The sequence below is a fragment of the Alosa alosa genome, chromosome 1 (genome assembly GCF_017589495.1).
Source record: "Alosa alosa isolate M-15738 ecotype Scorff River chromosome 1, AALO_Geno_1.1, whole genome shotgun sequence".
Classification (NCBI taxonomy): domain Eukaryota; kingdom Metazoa; phylum Chordata; class Actinopteri; order Clupeiformes; family Clupeidae; genus Alosa; species Alosa alosa.
In genome coordinates, this window is record NC_063189.1 from 38,012,907 (window position 1) to 38,022,781 (window position 9,875).

The window sequence follows — 9,875 nt, forward strand, 5'->3', positions numbered from 1 at the left end:
TACTAAAAATGATGAGCTAAGTTAACTAAGTCACATGGTTAGCATGCTAATTAGCATTGTTAGCATTGTTATCATTATATTAATTGACTATTAACTATTTTTTTGTTTGTGCCAATTTTAAGCTAAAACATTTTTGTCATATACAGCAAACATCACCTCACCATCCGCTAGCTGCCTGTCCCCTGAATACAGTACACCATAAAAAAGCATGGTCTCTGTGGACAGTCCAGTCTCCAAAAACGTGGCCTGGACCATCAAACATAAAAAACTGTTCCAGATACCTTTACACTATTAATTCATTCCGTATAATTCTGTCATATATGTAGACAATAGCATGCATTTATAGCACACAAAGGGAAATGCAGTGGAGCATAATGTCTTGTATGATGGACATTAGACATTTAACAGTTTCAGCAATAGTTTCAGCATTCAACAGCAATGTGCAGCAGTGTCATTTTTGCATGGTCTCAGACACCACACTGGCCTCCAGATCAATGAAATGGGTGACACAGAAGATCAGTTTTGCATGGAGAAACACAATCCTTTTTCACTGAACATGTCAAAGCATTTCCATATTCTCTTGTACGCAGAAATGTTTCCAGCCATTACATCAGTTTCATAAGAGAACAGACAAGACCTAACTCAGCATTGCAGAAGTTCATACATTGCTTAAAAATATATCATTCCTAGAAAAAAAAGAGCATAGGATCATCAGATTTGTCTGTTTCTGTCCTGTTCTTGTTTTGTTGAATGGATATCTTGGGTTTGTCATTATTATTTTTTTCCATTAATATTAAGTTCTAGATTTATCACACTTGTGCCTGTGGTTCCCAGGGCAGGTAGACAGGAACCTCTCCATCTCAATTCAACCTTAGCAGGAGTTCCCCTCTACAAGCCCTGGTGGGATTACTAAATCTGAGGGAGGCATATGTATTTATGATGACAATGAATGATTCACCGCCTCTTATAGTGTGTAACATAAGGGATTACAGCTAGCGAGATGTAATCTTTCAGTACACTGTCAGCCTGATGCAACTCTTGTCAGCATTTGCAGCACAGGAGGCAGACTCCATGGCACCCTTGCCATTAGGAGCTCTCCTTAAGGGCAAACAGGGTTTAGTCTGTTCACAAACGATCTGCAATCTGTTGCCTGTGCGGCTCCTTATGGCTCATTTACATGTGTCTGTAGAATTCCAGGCTTTTCTGTGAACTGGTTGAAAGTTATTGTTGCCATTGTCTGGTAGAACAACAAAGAGTAGCATAAACTGACAGAGCGCTCGAACAAATGTATACAGGGTCTGCTATAACATTGTTCCAACAAAGTTAGGATTGTTTTCCCTCCCCCCTCTCTCTCTCCCTCTCTCTGCCTCACCCTCTCCCTGTAGGCCCAAAAGAATGTGTTCCCTTTCCAATTCAGTCTGTTCTTTTACTTGGCATTTTACTTTATTTAGCAATTCTATGGAATGTCCAGACACAGTGTGGTTGAGAACATACTGTACTAATATATTGCCTGACCGAACGCTGCAGGTCACTGCACTCTTACCTGCACACTCCCATGCAAGTTAGTGAGCATGCACAGTATACTTTACACTGAGGACCCACTCTCCTTTGCCATGTAACGGTTAATTATTTGAAGCCACTCCCTTGGAGGGTTAGGCAAAGGACATGACCGGGCTCGGTTCATTTTAATGATATTGAAAGATGCCACACTTATTTCCACATCACTGACACTCTTCTGAGGTTCCCAGAAGTCATTTTTTTACCTCTTCTTTCTGAATATGAATAACTGTATTAATTTTAATAAAGAATTGTGGTCATATTCAAATGCTATTAACCTTTCCTAAATGACCTCGAAGAGTTGCATTTGCAAGTCACTTGCTTGTCAGGGCACTGTCTGAACCTTTGTCATTACTCGTGGCTTCGTTTTTCATTTCCCCTTGGTGGGTTTTTTTCACTTGCATGGAGGATTTTATATTTCTATGATTTCATTTTTTTATTGAGGGTGATCATAGTGTATCAATAGGGTTGAAAACACAAGGTTAAATTTAAAAACACCACATTTTCCAACCCAATCTCTGCTATTTCCTCCAACATGATGAACCCAGGTGTCTTTATTCCCCACTACCTGCAGTGCGTTTACCACAAGTGCCAATCCTAAAAAAGCCAATCTAAAACTAAATGGGCAAACCTATCAGTGGGATTGATATAGAGTAATCAGCTTTCATGTGTGCTGCTTGGCATTATCAAAGGCACAGAGAAGATGTAGTACTGTAGGAAGATTGCAGTGCCACACGCCTGCTGTTGTAATGAAGCTGTGCTTTACACAGCTGTGCTCATCACCTGATTGGAGCAGGGGAATGAATATGTATAGGATCTACCCATCTGTGCTTAGTCTCCATAACCATCCATCTATGCAGCACTTCTGGAGCATGCCTTCCAACAACCCTCATTGCTCAATTAATTGTACAAGTTAATTTTCCACTGGCAATAATATAGTTTTTTAACTGTGTTGTAAGTAGAGGTACACTATACTATTAAAACGAACTACACATCGACTCGCGCTTCCAAGCCTTTTCCTCGCCAATGTTCGCTCCCTGGTGGACAAAAATGAACTGTGGCTGCGGATCACCACATTCAGAATGATTATGGACTGCAACATCATGATTTTTACAGAAACTTGGCTTATCAGTGAAATACCCAACAGCGCTATTGAGCTAGCTGGACGCTGCCTTCTCCGTTCAGACAGATCAGCTGTTGACTCCAGTAAGAACAAAGGGGGGTTTTGTGCATTTATGTTAACATAATGTGGTGCACAGACACTACTGTACCATCACCAAGAGACACTGCTCAGCTAACCTAGAGTAAGTGTAGACCTTTCTATCTGCCCAGAGAGTTTACATCAACTGTAGTAACAGCAGCATATACTACTAACTCCACCCCCCCTTCACAGACACCTCCTTGCCTGAACCACTTCTATGGCCGCTTTGATAGGGACAACAAGGAGGTGGCCATCAAGGCTATGGTCTCTGCAGATCACCAGCCCCTCACACTCTCCACCACTGATGTGTGTGCGGCACTGAGCAGGACTAATGCATGTAAGGCTGCTGGTCCTGATGGTATCTCCGGACACGTACGGCCTATACATTGCAGCTGACCCAGGTTTTGGACTGACATATTTAATCTGTCACTAGCCCAGGCAGCTGTCCCCACGTGCTTTAAAATCTCCATCGTGTTGGTACCAAAACACTCCACTGCAAGCACAGAGGATGCCATCTCTACTGCACTTCAGTCTGTCCTGTCCCACCTTGACAATAGCAACACCTATGTGAGAATGCTGTTCATTGACTCCAACACCATCTTCCTCACCATCATCCCCTCCAAACTGATCACCAAACTCAGTGAACTGGGCATCAATACCCCCCTCTGTAACTGGATTCTAGACTTCCTAACCAATAGACCTCAGTCTGTTAGGTTAGATAACCACACCTCCTCTACCATCACCCTGAACACCGGCGTACCACTGGGATGTGTGCTGAGCTATCTCCTTTAGTCCCTCTTCACCTATGACTGCACTGACTGCACACCTGTACATGGCTGTAGCACCATTGTCAAGTTTGCAGACGACACTACGGTGATTGGTCTCATCAGCAACAATGATGAGACGGTCTACAGGGAGGAGGTCCAGCACCTAACATTGTGGTGCACTGATAACAACCTGGCTCTCAACACCAAGAAAACCAAAGAGCTAATTGTGGACTTGTGGAATTGTGGAAGTCTAAAGCTAGCACACACAACAAGACTGAGGTGGAGCGTGTCACCAGCTCACCAGGAACTTCTACTGCTGCACCATCGAGAGAATCCTCACCAACTGTGTCACAGGGCAACTGCCTTCGACCGGAAAGCACTGCAGAGGGTGGTGAAATCTGCCCAATGCATCCCGGTTCCTGACTCATAATTAATTTATATTTAATTTATATTACTGTAGACCACCTTCTATAAACCAACTGTATACTACTGTCTACACACCATTATATATTTTGTCCTGTCTATGCACCACCTATCTATACTTTGTATATCACATTGCACTTTTCTGTTTTTTTGCAGTTTTTTGTGAATTGGTTAGACGCAAACTGCATTTCATTGTCTTTGTACTTGTACTCTGCACAATGACAATAAAGTTGAATCTAATCTAATCTAATTTGTATATAATATAATATAATATAATATAATTAGGGCTGTCAAAATAACTGATTAATTAATTTGAGAAAAAAATAACTGATTAAAAAAAATAACGCAGATTAATCGATTCCGTATGACCTTTGACCCAGAGCCATTCTAGTCAGTAACCATTAGACTGTAAAATGAAGGAGAGAGAAGAAAACGTGCTGCCTAGATCATCGATTGGAACATTTACTTTTAAAAAACGGCCTGATGTTGATAAAAATAAAGTGTCGGTTAAAATAAAGTGCTCTGCAATGTCACCAGAGTTTGTCAACTCTAAAGTCGCACATCAATGCAAAGAAATAGTGTTGACATTCAGGGGAGTGTTAATTTATTTTCATTGTGTCCCCTAGGTTATATCTGTGGTCTGAAATGCCTTGTATGTGAAAAACTTCTTCCCGAAGCACTTTTGAATTGATTACCTCAGCATATTAGGTCATATCATAGATTATTATTGGCCATTATTTGAACAGTGAAAATAATATTTTAGCTTGAATTTCCCCTGGGGATCAATAAAGTATCTATCTATCTATCTATCTATCTATCTAATAATAGAAGAGTTTTTGAACTTTAATGTCACTAATGCTGATTATTCAATGATTCATTTGAATTTAAATATTTAAAATACTTTCACAGCAAAAATTATATATGTGATTAATTTAGATAATTAATCACAGAGTATGTAAATAATTTGATTATTTTTTTTAATCGATTGACAGCCCTAAATATAATATAATATAATATAATATAATATAATATAATATAATATAATATAATATTCAGCTGCACATTATGTATGTTTGCGAAAATGTGGCTTAAGAAATGTGCACTGTTTATTCAGGGAAGACTGAGCATTAAGCTTGTTTACACCATGCCCGAGTTATTAGTACAAGAGTATGATAGAAAAAAAAACATAAAATTAAAAAAAAGTAAGAAAAGAGGATTATTTGTACAAGTTAAAAATGGACATTCTCCTTAATTAAGGGAATAGTTATGAACAGCTGTGTGATCATTTGCAATGCCATGGCAATGCTTATGGAAAGACATAGATAGAAATGCAACAATGCTAATGTTTTCAGCATCTTTAATCACACTTTATGATGTTGCCAGCCTCCTTATCCATACATCACACGCCCTGGCGTTCGCAAAATTATCCCTCCTCCTCCCCCTATCTCCATTTCACTGACAGCCCAGTTATTCATCCCCCTTACACAAGGGGGGTGCAAGCGGCCATTGCTCTATAAGATCTCTGCTTGAGGCCTTCCAGGACCACAGCCAGCCACCATGCCAAACACACGCTTAGGTTATACACTGTGACAGAGGGCTCTGTCCCTGTTTACAACGGCACCTGTAGCACTCATTCATACCACAACGGCACCTGTAGCTCACACACGCATTTTGACCGGCACAAACGCTAACTAATCATGAAACAGTTTAACACCATAGATTCCTAGCATAACAAACACAACATTTTTCATTTAGCATACTCACCATTATTGGAGCATTTGGTGTCTATGTAATGTTTGCTGATACCCGTGTCTGTGTTTTTCTCATACTCCCTTTTGTTTGTTTGAATGGTTTGCGGCTGCCGTAGCAGAGGGCGAACGAAACCGAGGCAATGGTAGCTTGTACGCCTGTTTGAGTCGTGATTCACTCGGATCTTTCACCCGTATCTTTAAATTAACCCATGAGTCGCGAGTCTCTAGTATCATTAACTCGGATCAGTTGAGTCCTACTACAATTCAATCTAAAACGATAAACAGCGCCACACACAAACCTCTTGCAACATTAGCTAGCCTACTAGCCATCATAGCTGCCAAAAATGTAACAATTTCGTAAGTAGGATAACCACAACTCCACAAATCAACTCAAGTGACTGAGTGAGCAGGCAGTCTGAGATAACTGGTTAACTTCCCGCAGAGCCGGGTTAGTCGGATCAGCCGGCCGGTTAGGCTACATTGAGTACGAGTCGGCTACGGCTACGTTCATGAGTGGCTGTAGACGAGCGAGTAGCTCCTCCTCAAAGTGAAAAGCAATTCCACAACAAAAGCCATTCTTCACCTCTTAAATAACATTCAATGTTCTGCATGTAGCCTAGGCATACTTTAGATTTGGTGTATAGATGTAGCATATTAAAATGCAATTAGGTCGCGCAGACAGTCCGAAACATTGCACGCTCTTAATGGAGCTGCTTTGTATACCCGGGTTAGTCGGATCGCTGGGCCGGGCGGTTACGTTATGAGTGCGAGTCAGCCGAATCAGCCGGCTACGTTGTCATGAGTGGATCAGTAGACGAGCGAGTAACTCCTCGTCAAGGTGAAAAGCAAATCCACAACAAAAGCCATTCTTTCACTTCTGAAATAACATACAATGTTCTACACGTAGTAGGCATAGCCTGAGCCTACTTTTAAATGCAATTAGGTCGCGAAGACAGTCGAAACATTGCAAGCTCTGTATGGAGCTGCTCAGGCCAGCCGGGTCAGTTGGATCAGCAGGGGCGGGCGGTTCGTTGTTATTAGTCGCGAGTCAGCCCGAATCAGCCGGCTACGTTGTCATGAGTGGATCTGTAGACGGCGAGTAACTCCTCGTCAAGGTGAAAAAGCAAATCCACAACAAAAGCCATTCTTTCACTTCTGAAATAGCATACAATGTTCTTCTACATAGGCATAGCCTACTTTAAAATGCAATTAGGTCGCTGAAGACAGTCCGAAACATTGCAAGCTCTGTATGGAGCTGCTCAGGCCAGCCGGGTCAGTTGGATCAGCAGGGCGGGCCGGTTACGTTGTTATGAGTGCGAGTCAGCCGAATCAGCCGGCTACGTTGTCATGAGTGGATCTTTAGAGGAGCGAGTAACTCCTCGTCAAGGTTAAAAGAAAATCCACAACAAAAGCCATGCGTTCACTTCTGAAATAACATATATTCTGCACGCATAGCCTACTTTAAAATGCAATTAGGTCGCGAAGACAGTTGCAATGTCCGAAACACTTTGCTCTGTATGGAGTTGCTTGAGTAGGCTAGCCTACCTGGGTCATTTGGATCAGCGCCGGGTGGGACGTTTACATTATGTTGTTATGAGTGCGAGTCAGTCGAATCAGCCGGCTACATTGTCATGAGTGGATCTGTAGACGAGCAAGTAGTCTAGTTTCTACTCGTGTCAAGGTGATAATAATAATAGGCCTAATGAGAATAGTAGTAGTAGTAATAATAATAATAATAATAACAATAATAATAATTTAGTCACTGCAGGGCATTTCTACGTTCCTGTTTCTATGTCTACATTGAAAGTCAATTGCTTAGGCTAGGTTAAGACAATAAATAAACAGTCTTGCTCAAACTGCTTTCTTTCCCGTGAGTGGGTGGAGATTTTGATGCTATTATATTAGGCTATTCTATATTATATTATATTATATTATATTATATTATATTATATATGATATTATATTAGGCTACCTAACATGATATATATATATATATATATATATATATATATATATATATATATATATATATATATATATATATATATTATTAATAGGCTAATAATATTAGTTGCCTAGTAGGCCTATTAGCTGCCTATAATACCTATTAGAATAGATTCCTAGTAGCCTACTATTAGTATATAGTAGTGGTAATAAACATTGTAGCAGAGTAGCATTAGACCTAGGCAAATTCAAAACAACAACAAATTAATTATTATAATATAGGCTACCCTCCCTGTCAATAAGATCAAAGTTTCTGAACATGAGCACCAAAAAGATGAACAATGTGTGGATGCACTTTGACCAGGAGACCAAAACTCTTAGGCTAAATGCAAGTACTGCAAAAACCTGGTTTCAAATCATGGAGGATCCACATCCAACATGAGAAGGCACTTAACGAAATGAAGCACCCCACTGCACTGCTTGAATGTAGGACTGAATTTCTTTGCGATTTAGCAATACTGACTCAAGTGACTCAAGTGACTCGTTCAACCCGGATCAGTTTAGTGAGTGACTCAGAATAACCCGGATCCTTAAAAGGAATCGAGTTTGACAGGCCTAGTAGCTTGGGCTACTTCAGTAGCGTCTGGCCTGCGCAATGCTGCATGGGATTGGGTAGTGCTACCGTGGAAGGGGGTGTGATGTGAATTATAGTTATATTGTGTAAATGGTGGGCAGAGGTGCAATGATTCTGATATTTATGTGCAGTGTGATAAAGAATGTGTGATTTTTCCTGTGCATTTATGAGATTGTAACCTGGGTAACATTGATTCATTATTGTTGTAAGTTAGTATGGCCCAAGGGAGGGGCTTAGGGCCCAAAAGGGGAACACTGGGGAAGGGGTGGGATATGTGTAGGAGATAATGTTCCTGTGATCTTTTTTTTTCAGACAACGGCCATAAACTTGACAATTTACAGTTTTTTTTTTTCTTGAGAATCGCTTTGTTTTGTTTTTGAAAACTTTTCTTTTTTCCAAACTTTTCCAAATGCAGCCCCATGCATTTCTATAGAGTATTTTTTGAGTGCTGTGTCTCCACATTAGAAAGTCTCTGGTTAAACCCACGGCCTGTTCTGTGACATACACTCAGCATACAGTGCGCATCACTTTCAAATGACCACTTCAGTCGCGGTTAAACCCACGGCCTGTTCTGTGACATACACTCAGCATACAGTGCGCATCACTTTGAAATGACCACTTCAGTCGCGCATTACGAGGCGTGAAGCTGCGTGAAGCTTTAGTACCACTTTCAGCCACTGCGTCGCTCTGCCACTGTACATCACTCTGTAGTGTTTTGAGTAACCCACTGGTGTCTTAGTAGTCAGTTCTGTAAGAGTTGGCGATTAGTAATGCCTATAGAATGAGATCCTATGTTGATTGGTTATGCCTGTTTTGCTGCCACCGCTCTGTGCTGTTTATTAAACGAAGCTACTAGTTTCATGCAAGCTGCGTCTCCATGCGTCTCTGATAAAAAGTAACATAGGCCTACACAACAGTGGCGACGAGGATAAAAACGATATGCCAATGTCTGTGATTAAATCACGACATACGGACATTCTGTGACTTCAGGAAGTTTGGAAACTACAGAACGGCTCTGGTATGAGTACCTCCAGCTAACATGGCATACTACATAGGCAGGCTCGATGCATTCGATAGCTCCACGGAGGACTGGAACACTTATGTCGAACGACTTGAACAATTTTTTGTTGCCAACGAAGTGGAGGCGGATAAATATGTTCCTGTCCTGCTAAGTGTGATGGGTGGGAAAGCGTACAGCCTTCTCCTCAACTTAACAGCCCCAGAGAAACCTGCCGACAAAGATAAGACTGACACCAGAGACAATCGTAGGGGCAACGGACGCGTGCATAATGTTACTGAAATATCAGATAGTGAAAGTGAGGACGCATTGGCCAGTCTGCAATTGCACAGCATACATGGTAGGGATAAACAGATGATTTGGCTCACTCCAAAAGTAAATGGACAGATTATAAAAATGGAATTGGACACTGGCTCAGCTGTTTCAGTAATATCAAAAAAAGACTATGACACACTTTTTGGCAAAACAAAGTTGAAACCAAATTCCATGCTTCTCAAAACTTATACAGGAGAGAAAGTTGTTCCTGTTGGTGTACAGTCTGGATTATAATGGTCAGGAAGAGGTGTTGAACCTGTATGTT